A 10,838-nucleotide genomic window follows, 5' to 3' on the forward strand; every position below is an offset into this window, starting at 1 on the left:
GGAATAACCTAGATCCTGGCACACCTTTCTTGGTTGGGTGTAGGCCTTGGAAATGGTCCTCCATTGACCAAGGGAACAGCCTGAGTCCCAAGGACCTGACCTGATCCCCCAAGTCCTCCAGCACCATCATGAGGCCCTTCCTCTTGTTGCTTGTTACCCTCAGTGGCTGAGGTCAGGTGAAGCCATCAGGGAGAGTGAGGTGTTTGGGGAAAGGGACCTAGAGAGTGGGAGGATGGGATGGATAGCAAGTGCCTGCTACAAAATACCACTTGCTACCATAAGGGGGAGCCAGAGTGTGCCATCCTGCTACCTTCCTTTTAAAATTTGAACAATTAATGCGTGCCCCCTGAATGCAAAGTACTAGGGCTTCCCCGCTGGCTCAGCGGTAAAGAATCCCACTGCCCATGCAGGAGACACAGGGTCAATACTTAGGTCCAGAGATCCGCTAAAGGAGGAAATGGCAACCCACTCCAATAGTCTTGCCTGGAGAACCCCATGGACAGAGGAGCCTGGTAGGGCTACAGTCCATGGGGTCACAAAGAGTAAGGCATGACTTAGCCACTAAACAACAGCAACAAAAAGGGATTCGATACTGAACAAATACAGGCCCGTCCTGCCCTCCTATATCTCACCATTTGGTGAGGGAAATAAGCGTCTAATAAGCAAGTGGAGAGCGTGTATGGTGACAAGGTGGGTCACACAGGAGAGACCCTTGGAACTAGGAGACCCTATAACCAGGGGACTTGACCCAGGAAGAGAGTTTAGGGAGGCTTCCTGGAGGAAGTAACACCTGCTGAGATGCTCAAGCTAACTACCCAGTGGTTGGAAAGGATATTCCGTACAGATGAAACAGCACCGCAGGAGGCCACAGGGCTGGCGTGGGTTGGAGGGGAGGAAAAAGAAAGTGATCCTGTGTTTAGGCTGGAGAGCTGAAAGGGGGCAGATGATGAAGGACCCTGTGGGCAACTCGGAGGATCCTGGATTTTACTCTCCGTGGCATGAGAAGTCATTGGCTTCCTGAGCTCAGGAAGTGCTGCTCTTTCCACTGTCCATCCCCCATCTGGCTTGGAGGATCCCCTGCGCATTTTTTAGACCAGCGTTCTTGGCACCAAATCGCCAGGCTTCTGGAGGATTTTCTTGAAGATACTGTAGTTCTGATACCAGCACTCTGTCCCCTGTCTGCCTCCTGCCAGATCCCGGGTGTGGCTAACCCAGGGTTCCTGAGTGTCTGGAATAATTGTGATAACATGAGAGGCTTCAGCTAATGCCAAGACTTCGCAACGCTACCTGGACACATATGTGGGAGAATCAGATGAAGGGTCCTCCGAAAGGGGAAGTTTCTTTCCTAGACTGAGCATGGGCATGGTTCCTCCCTGATCACACCTCATAAAAGCAAGGATAGATATCAATGCTCAGTGTTGCTCTGACCTGTGCAGAATGATAGGGGCCTCCCTGGTGGCTCAGATGGTAAAGAATCTGCCTGCAGTGCAGGAGACCCAGGTTCAATCCCTGGGTCAGGAAGATTTCCCCTGGAGAAGGGAATGGCTACCCACTCCAGTATTCGTACCTGGAAAATTCTGTGGACAGAGGAGCCTGGCAGGCTACGGTCCATGGGGTGGCAAGAGTCAGACATGACTGGGTGACTAACACTTTCACTTTTCCATGCACAGCGATACTGGGAACAGAGTGGTAACTAACAGCCCCAGACCCTTCCCTCATAGAGTTCAAGTCTAGTGGAGCAAATAAATACTCACCAAACAATGGCAGTCAGTGCTGGGATGGGAGAAGCACAGGCAAGAATGATTAAGGCCTGTTTAAGCCGAGGGGACTCTGGGAGCCCAGAAGGGCTCCTAACTGAGCCTGGGATGGGAGGTGGGGAGATTCCAAGATTCCCCGAAGGCAGAGCCAGCTTCGTGGCTGTGTGATCTGCGTGGATGCCCAGTGCCCCTTGTTTAAAAGGACCCCATGCTGGCTGATGCCCCACTGTCACAATCGTGAAATTCTTAATGATTTTTGAACAAAGGACTCCACATTTTCATTTTGCACTGGGACCCCACCCCGCCCCACACACTTGAAGGATATACAGAGAAAGCTGGGAGAGGAGAGGTCTCCCAAGAAGGAAGAATACTGTATGCAAAAGAGAAGCAGGAAAGAGAAAGGATGGGCGCTTGGAGAGCTGGCCAAAGTTCCCTGTAGTTGGAGCACAGAGTGGGAGAAGAGGGAGGGTGACAGGGAAACTTAAGAAGTAGGCGGATGCCTGCTGCCAGGCTTAGGAAGTCTGACTGCACACCAGAGGCACTGGAGCCATGGGGGGGTGGCAGGGTCTGGTATGGACTTTAGAAAGATCCATGGTGAGGAGGGTGGCTAGGGGCCCAGAGTAAAGAACAAAGTCAGGATTGGGGGCTCATTTGCCTTAGGAGGGCTTGGGACTGTCTGACCTCTGTGGGCAGGCTTATGAAGAGCCTTGGATACCTGGGTGACTGACACTCCGGTGTACCAGGAGACTGATCAGGGAGATTCCACAGCTGAACCCAGAGAAGCTGAACCCATTTTCACTGTTGAGGGTGGGAGGGGAGTACACAAGGGTAGGTTCAAGGGTGTTCCTGGTAAGTATTTGAAAATCTTTTAATATGAGAACTCGCATGGGTAGACTGATGGAGGTGAGTGCAAAATTGACGGATTTTAGAGTATAAAACGTGACACTTCAGAGGACTTTATTCTGGGTATATTCTGGCTTCAACTCTCTATAGAATCCCTGGGGTACACTTGACTCTGGATAAAACATCAGTTCTTTGGGAACTTCCTCTTCATCCACAGCCCTGAATGCTGTGGTTCTCACCGCCCTCCTGCTTCTGCACTCACCTCTTTCTGGGGCATCACCCCCAGCACACCCCAAGGCTTCCATTTTCCTTCTCCGCTGAGGACCTCCACACCTCTGTCCCGGCCCTAGCCCCTCCCCTGAACCCTGGGCCTGGCTTTCCTTGGCTTCCTGAACATCCCCCCGGGGCCCCTCACATCCACTGGGTCCCACTTTGGCCTCAGCTTCTTCCCAAAGCTGCCCCTCTTCCTGAGTCCTGTCTCAAGGCAATCCTCACGCAGCCTCCTGAGCAGCGCCCCCTGAGCACCGCCCCCCTCCTTCCTCCGTTCTCTGGCCCCATTCTGTTCCAACTCTGGCCTCACCCACATGGGTCCCTGTACCTCCTCCCCCTGGGCTTCTGGCTTCAGTCTCACCCTCTGCTCCAGGGAATCTTCCTAAAGCCAAACCCGAGCCTCCTCTGGGCTTCCCAAGTGGCTCAGTGGTAAAGAATCCACCTGCCAATGTAGGAGACACTGGTTTGATCCCTGGGCAAGGAAGATTCCCCTGGAGGAGGAAATGGCAACCCACTCCAGTTCCACTCCAGTATTCTTGCCTGGAGAATCCCCGCAGACAGAGGAGCCTGGTGGGCTACAGTCCACAGGGTCGCAAAGAGTCGGACACAACTGAGCGACTAAGCACCCACGCACCCTCCTGTGCATAGAACCTTCCATGGCTCTCCAGGGGCCCCGGGACAGAGCCCAGTTCCACAGCCTGGCAGCAGAGGCCTTGCCCCCTCCCCTGTTCCCAGGTCAGCTCCATCTCTAGCACGAATGTTCCCCACCTCCGTCTGGAAGGAAGTCGCTGCTCCCTGGAAGACTCTCACCTTTACACTCCCACACCTCTCCTCACTTTGTTCCCTGTGCCCTCGGTGGAGCCCCCCTCACCGCCTCTGCTTGTGATGAAGAGCCCGGGAGGGATCTTAAGCAGGTGAGAAATGAAGCTACTGGAAGTCGGTTCCTTCTTGAATTCTCCCCCTCCGCCTCCCACCCAAAGCAAGGGTTCTGGGCAGAAAGAGGCTAGGGGCGCATGTTCCTGGGACCTGGGAGAACGGAGGGGCTGAAAACTGTATCCAAGGTCCCTTGCTTCTCCCTGTCTAGAGCCCCAGCCCTGTCCTTCCTCCCAGACCCTCCGTGGATGGTGACGCTCCACTCTTCTCTGGTTCAGGACGTTCAAGGAGGATGGGCGCGACTGGAAGCCATTGTCTTCCCTTGGGCGCTCCACCGTCAGATCCTGCAGACCTCCACATGGGGCATGTGTTGCCCTCTCCCGCCTGCTCCAGTCACTTCCACGACCTGGAGCCCAGCCTCCACCATCCCTAGGAGTTCAGGTCCCTGGTCTTCCTCCCTCAGACTCAGGAAATCCAGTCTCATGCCGCCTCTTCTGCAGAATCCAGGTGTCCAGGCACCCAGTGCCCTCCTTTCCAGGATCCCCAAAGTTCAAGCCTGAAGCCTCTCCTTCCTCACTCCTCAGCAGACTCAGGAACCCTGACCCTGTTTTCTTGGGAACCATGATATTCTCTCTCTCTCTCTCTCTCTCTTTTTTTTTTTTTTTTTTTGCCACACTGCATGCTAGTTCTGTGACCAGGGGTTGAACCCACGGCCCCTGCAGTGTAACCACAGAGTCTTAACCACTGGACCACCAGGGAAGTCCCAACCATGGTATTCTAGTCTTACCCACTTCGATCCCCTGATTTGTAATTTTCTGTCTTAAACTTGGAGATTTCACCCCTCCAAACACTTGAGGGCCCTCTGAAGGAACATCTTTCTTGCCTCTCTTTGGGTCTTCATATCTCTCCACCACTCAGCTCTCTCTACCTCTCTGACTCTGCCTGTCTCTCTCCCCACACCCATCTCTCCATCTCACTGCAATTTTCTTGCATGTTTTCCTCTCCCTCTTTCAGTGTCTCTGCTCAGCTCTGTCTCCCTCCTCTCCCCTCCCTGTCCTTTCCCCTCCCCTCTCTCCATCTGCCCTTTTTCCTTGACCCTGCCCACATAATGAGGCCTCATTACTATCGATGGCAACAGGTCAGGCTGGAGCCAGTGCTAATGGGGACCTCAGTGTGCCGACCCAGGGGGAGTGCTGAGGGCCAGGCCCAAGCATGCGTGTGTTAGTTGCTCAGTCGTGTCTGACTCTTTGAGGCCCCATGGACCATAGCTCACAAGTTCTGTCCATGGAATTCTCCAGGCAAGAATACTGGAGCAGGTTGCCATTTCCTCCTCTAGGGGATCTTCCCAACCCAGGGACTGAACCTGAGACTCCTGCATTGCAGGCAGATTCTTTACCATCTGAGTCACCATGGAAACCCAGGCACTTGGAACCATAAATGCCCCCACAATGCTCCTGGCCTCATTCCAGCTTCTTGCAGGTGAGCCCCCATCTTACCTTATTCCCTGGGTTCTGAGGCCTGCATTCTTCTCTAGGATTCCTCTTGCGTCCCCTCTGCTCCTGCGGTAGGAGGCCTGGAGGGCAGACTGGCAAGAGAGACGGCACTGACTAACCGGGATCCACCCACTCCCTCTCCAGCCACGGGCACCCTCTCACCTGCCCCACTGTGCCATTGTGCCCTGAGCTTCCTGTGGGGTGAGTGACCCATGGGAGACACAGAAGGTGGGTGAGTTAGTCTGGATCAGCAGGAGGAAACTGGCAGTGCCAGCTCCTGGCCTGCCTGGCAAGTTCTGTGACAGAGGATCGGCCACAGTGGAGTTTCTTGGGGCAAGGCTGTGGCCAACTGGGGCAAAGGACTATTTGGGCAGGGACTGTAGCAAGGGATTTGGCCAAACTGCTTGTGAGAAGAGGACCAGTCGCGCCTTTCTGGGAGGACCGCCCAGTGGAAGCAACTTTATTCGAAGTTAATGTTTATGTACCAGACATTGTTCTGTGCCCTTTACATACATTATCTCATGTAATCTTCCCAAACCCCTGCCTGGGATGGGGTGCCTAACACCATCTCTTACATATGAGGCAGCTGAGACCCAAAGAAGTGAAACACCTTGCCCATGCTCACATGGCCAGGGATTAGATGGAGACAGGATTAGAACATTATGTGTTTGGCCTCGAAATCCACCAGATTATACTGACTCCTTCCTGTCCCCTCCCAGTTCCCTCCGGCCCCGTGACTGCACGTGTGGATTTCCAGGGATGTTACTACATCAGGATTTCTTGCAGGGCTGGTGCTGAGAAGCCCAATTTCCGGCTGTACCTACCGCCCAAGGGGCCGCTGACCACAGTGCTGGTGAGGGTGCACTGGGTGGACACTGTGGGCTCCCCTGTGTTGCGCTGTGTAGCTGCGGGGCCCTCGGAGGGCAGTGGGTGGCGAGGTGCACCTAGAGGCGTCCAGGCCAATAGGAGTGACAGTGGTGACCCCGGGTGGGCACGCCTCCCTGGACCCGGCGCTGGCTCTATTGCGCCACCTGCTGGGTACTTGCTGCGTGGTGGTGACGCCATCGCCGCAGGCCCACGACCCGCACAAGGAGTTTGCCTCGGTGGCCCGAGCCGCAGGCCTCCGGGGCCGGTCCTGCTGGACGGCGTCCAGCACGCGGCCCGCCGGCCTCTCCTTGCACACCTTGAGCCTTTCCAGGTATTGCAGGTGCAGAGCTCAGGAGACCTGTTGGGCACCGGCGTGGTGGCCACTCATCCCTTCCTGCATGCGGGAGACAAGGCCTGCGACCACGTGTCCAAAATGCTGTCCCAGGGTCTCTGAAGACCTGTCTACGCCGTGCCTCCGTTCGTGCTGGTGGAACCCTGGCACCGAGACCTCGTGTGCTTGGCGGCAGGCAGCACCCGCAGCCGACGCTTGTAGGAGAGGCGGCACTGAAGGGGTGCGCAGACTGGGGGGCCCGGCGCCTGGCTGCGCTTCAGCGTGGACGTGCGGCGCCCGCTTGTGCTGCTCTCGGCCCTCCTGCACGTGCTTTTTCTGGTGGGGCCGCGGCCCGGGAGGGTGGGGCGTCGTGCTGCCAGTGGGCGCGTTCACCCTCGCTTAGCGCCCGTGCAGCTGCCAGGCTTTTCCAACCCGTGGCCGCTGCTTAACTTGCCCTGGAGCCTCAGCCCCTCCGGTCCTGGGCCACATCGCTAGCAGCATTCTGACCCAAAGCAAGCCCCTGACCAGGGCTTCGCCTGGACGGAGCTGGCCTGTGGACTCCTGCGCTGTGCAGTCCACAGTCGAGATGCGCCACGCCTCCTGGACCCGAGCACAATCCCTGGATTGGGAAGACCCTCTGGAGAAGGGAATGGCAACCGGCTCCAGTATTCTTGCCTGGAGAATTCCACAGACAGAAGAGCCTGGTGAGCTACATACAGTCCACAGGGTCACAAAGAGTCACACACAACTGAGTGACTAATATTTGTTTAAAAAATGTAATCCTCATAGCCACCGCGGAGGCAGATCTTTTTATTATCCCTATTTTATAGAAGAAGGAGTTGAAGGTTGAAGTCAAGAAATCACCACCCTGATCTGCACATGGAACAGGTGGCAGCTGTGACCCTAAAATTGCTCAGGCCACTAGGGAAGAGGCCTGTTGCCACCAACAGTGAGGCCCTCTGCGCAGACTCAGTGTAAACTGGCCGCTGATCATAGTCCTAAATTATGTTATGGGACTGATTTCCCAGAACCTTGGAATAAGGGGCTCTCATTCAGTATCTGTGCTTCCCTGGGGGTTCAGTGGTAAAGAATCTGCCAGGCAAGCAGGATACCCAGGTTTGATCCCTGGGTCGGGAAGATCCCCAGGAGAAGGAAATGGCAACCCACTCCAGTATTCTTGCCTGGAAAATCCCATGGACAGAGGACCCTGAAGGGCCACAGTCCACAGGGTCGCAAAGAGTCGGACACAAATGAAGCAACTGAGCATGCACGTACGCAATGCTGTTTTTAGATGAAGCTTGTGTTCACCAGCTCACCAAAGTCCTATTCTACACCTAGGCTGTGCTGATCATTTCTGTATTGTCCCTCAGCCCAACCGTTCTCTTCCTGCTGTTATGGGCCCCAATTCATTTTATTTTTTCCTGAATTTTTTTTTTTTTTTTTTGGCTGCACTGGGTCTTTGTTGCTGCAAGAGGGCTTTCTCTAGTTGCAGCAGTCACAGTGCGTGGGCTTCTCACTGTGGTGCTCAAACTCTAGGCATACAGGCTTCAGTAGTTGTGGCACGCAGGTTTAGCTGCTCTGTGGTATGTGGAATCTTCCCGGACCAAGGACTGAACCCATGTCCTCTGCACTGGCAGGCGGATTCTTAACCAGTGGACCACCAGGGAAGTCCTCCAATTCATTTTATATTGGGGACTGTGTTAGCTTCTGAATGCTGACTCTTCAATACCAGAGACCCTGGGTGTCTAGGGTGTGGAGGGATGAGATTAATGCCAGGATTCAGTTCTGATGCATCATCTCCTCATCTCATCTCCAGATGTTCTGACTGAGGAAGCTGTGGACCCTCCCATGGAATCTCATTCCCTCCTAGCATCTTCCTTGATGATTCCACTCCAGTTCCCAGTCTCCTGTAATGACAACACTTCCTTTAACAGGACCACATGTCACCTTTGCGAAGCGCAAGACTGGGTGTACCCAGCACGCAAGCCACATTTGAGTCCAAGACCATGTCCAGTTCCCAAATGGTGCCTCTGAGGGACTCCAGAGCAGTGTCCAGCTCTCAAACTATGATAATGGCCAATCCTGGATCAGAAAGCACACCTGAAACAGAACCAAGGCTTTTACCTGTGGCCACAGCTTGGCTGGGGCTTGCCAAGGGGCTGTGAAGGGCCCCTGGCCTGAATCTGTACCTGTGGTTGGATTGGCACATGCGCCTGTCTCCCTGTGATGCTCGTAGCTGACCCAGAGTCCAGATCCAATGACAGTGTCATGGTCTGGGTCAGCAACTGCCTTAGTGGCCCACCCAGGGTCCCGGGTGACTACTGAACCAAGCTTAGAGGCTGTGACTGGGGAAACCAGAGCTTGAAACTGTGTCTGAGTCCAAAATGATGTCTGTGACCAAATCAGAGATAGAAGCTCTCTCTGGCAATGGGCAGGGGGCCATCACAGAGGGTACTGCTCTGCCTCTGGGTTATCATATACCTATACTTTTTGGCCACACCATGCAGCACATAGCATCCTAGCTCCCCAACCAGGGATTGAACCCGTGCCCCCTACAGTGGAAGATGAGTTTTAACTACTAGACTGCCATGGAAGTTCTTACACATTTGATGGTTATGCTTTCCCCGCGCCTGGGAGCTACCGTCTACACGCTGAGCCTTTGCCCTCAGACTCCACACAGAGGCCTCCCTTCCTTACAGTTGTGGGTCACCTGCTCTGGATGGGGACAGTCGATGCTTATCACAATGCACATCTTTGGCATCAGCATCATTGCTGTCAGACGTGAGCTCAGCTTTGTTCAGGTGAGAATCACACTGTATGCAATACTGGGGAACTCCCTCCTCCTTCATCCCTCATTTTTGTCATCTCTAAAATGGAGACAGTTAGACAGGTCCACAGTCCCTTATCGAAAATGATTGGGGGGACTTCCCTGGTGGTCCAGGGGGTAGGATCTCGCTTTCCAATGCAGCTGGTGCAGGTTTAATCCTTGGTCGGGGGAGCTAAGATCCCACATGCCTCTTGGCCAAAAAAAAACCAAAACATAAAAAACAGAAGCACTGTCATGACAAATTCAATAAAGACTTTAAAAATGATCCACGTCAAAAAAATCTTTAAAAAAAAGTAACATTTTAAAGGATATGTTTTTATTTATTTGGCTGCTGGATCTCAGTTGAGGCATGCAAGATCTTCACTGTTTCCTGTGGAACTTATGTTGGGGCAAGACTCTAGTTATGGCACATGGCTCTGCGGCATGTGGGACCACGGTTCCCTGACCAGGGATGGAACCCACATCTCCTGCCTTGCAAGGCAGATTCTTAACCACGGGACCACCAGAGAAGTCCCAACAGTAACAATTTTTTTCTTAAATAAATAAATAAAAAATAGGGCTTCCCTGGTAGCTCAATGTAAAGAATCCATCTATCAATGCAGGAGAGTTGGGTTTTATCCTTGATCTGGGAAGACCCCACACACCACAGATCAGCTAAGCCTGTGGATCCCAACTACTAAAGCCCGTGTACCCTAGAGCCTGTGCTCTGCAACCGTTGAGGTCACTGAAATGAGAAGCCCGCACACAACTAGAGAAAAGCCTGCGCAGCAACGAAGACCCAGCACAGACAAACATAAATAAATAAATACATAATTTTTTAAATTAATAAATAAGGAAATAAAATGATTATGGCCTAGTGCATTTCAGATTTTAGAATTTCAAAGGGTCATCCCATGCAAATGCCACATATCATATAATACTCCTAGTGGGTGTTACAAAACCACAAATATGAATGTTTCTGCAGTGACATGTCTGAATATGCATACCAATTGGGATAAATTACAACTGTAGGCACCCACATGTGAGTTTAGGTCAGCTTTTGCTGTTGACTTAGTTTTAACATCAAACACAGAACGCATCTTTCAGTCTTCAGACCACTTTTGCATCGGGGAATTGTAGATAAGGGACTGTGGACCTCTAGCAGCTACTCCGTCAGGCTCTTGTGAAGTGGGAACAAGTTAACGTAGGGAAAGCACTTGGGACCAAGTCCAGCTCATGCTAAGTGTCACTGAGGAATGTTTCGGCTATTTTTATTTTCCCCTAACACTGGCATCTGGAACCTCCAAATTCTCTGAGCTTTGGCCATATCCCAAGGCCACATGCAGCCACTGGCATGTCCCAAATTTTTCCTCAGGGAAGGTTTCCAGACATTTCTCTGGTTGGAAAGTTGTGCGGGCTAAACTATATATTTGCTGCTAAGTCACTTTAGTCATGTCCAACTCTGTGCAGCCCCATAGATGGCAGCCCACCAGGCTCCCCCGTCCCTGGGATTCTCAAGGCAAGAACACTAGAGTGGGTTGCCATTTCCTTCTCCAGTGCATGAAAGTGAAGTCGCTCAGTCGTGTCTGACTCTTCAT

This window comes from Capra hircus, chromosome 18 (genome assembly GCF_001704415.2).
Source record: "Capra hircus breed San Clemente chromosome 18, ASM170441v1, whole genome shotgun sequence".
In the NCBI taxonomy this organism is placed as follows: Eukaryota; Metazoa; Chordata; class Mammalia; order Artiodactyla; family Bovidae; genus Capra; species Capra hircus.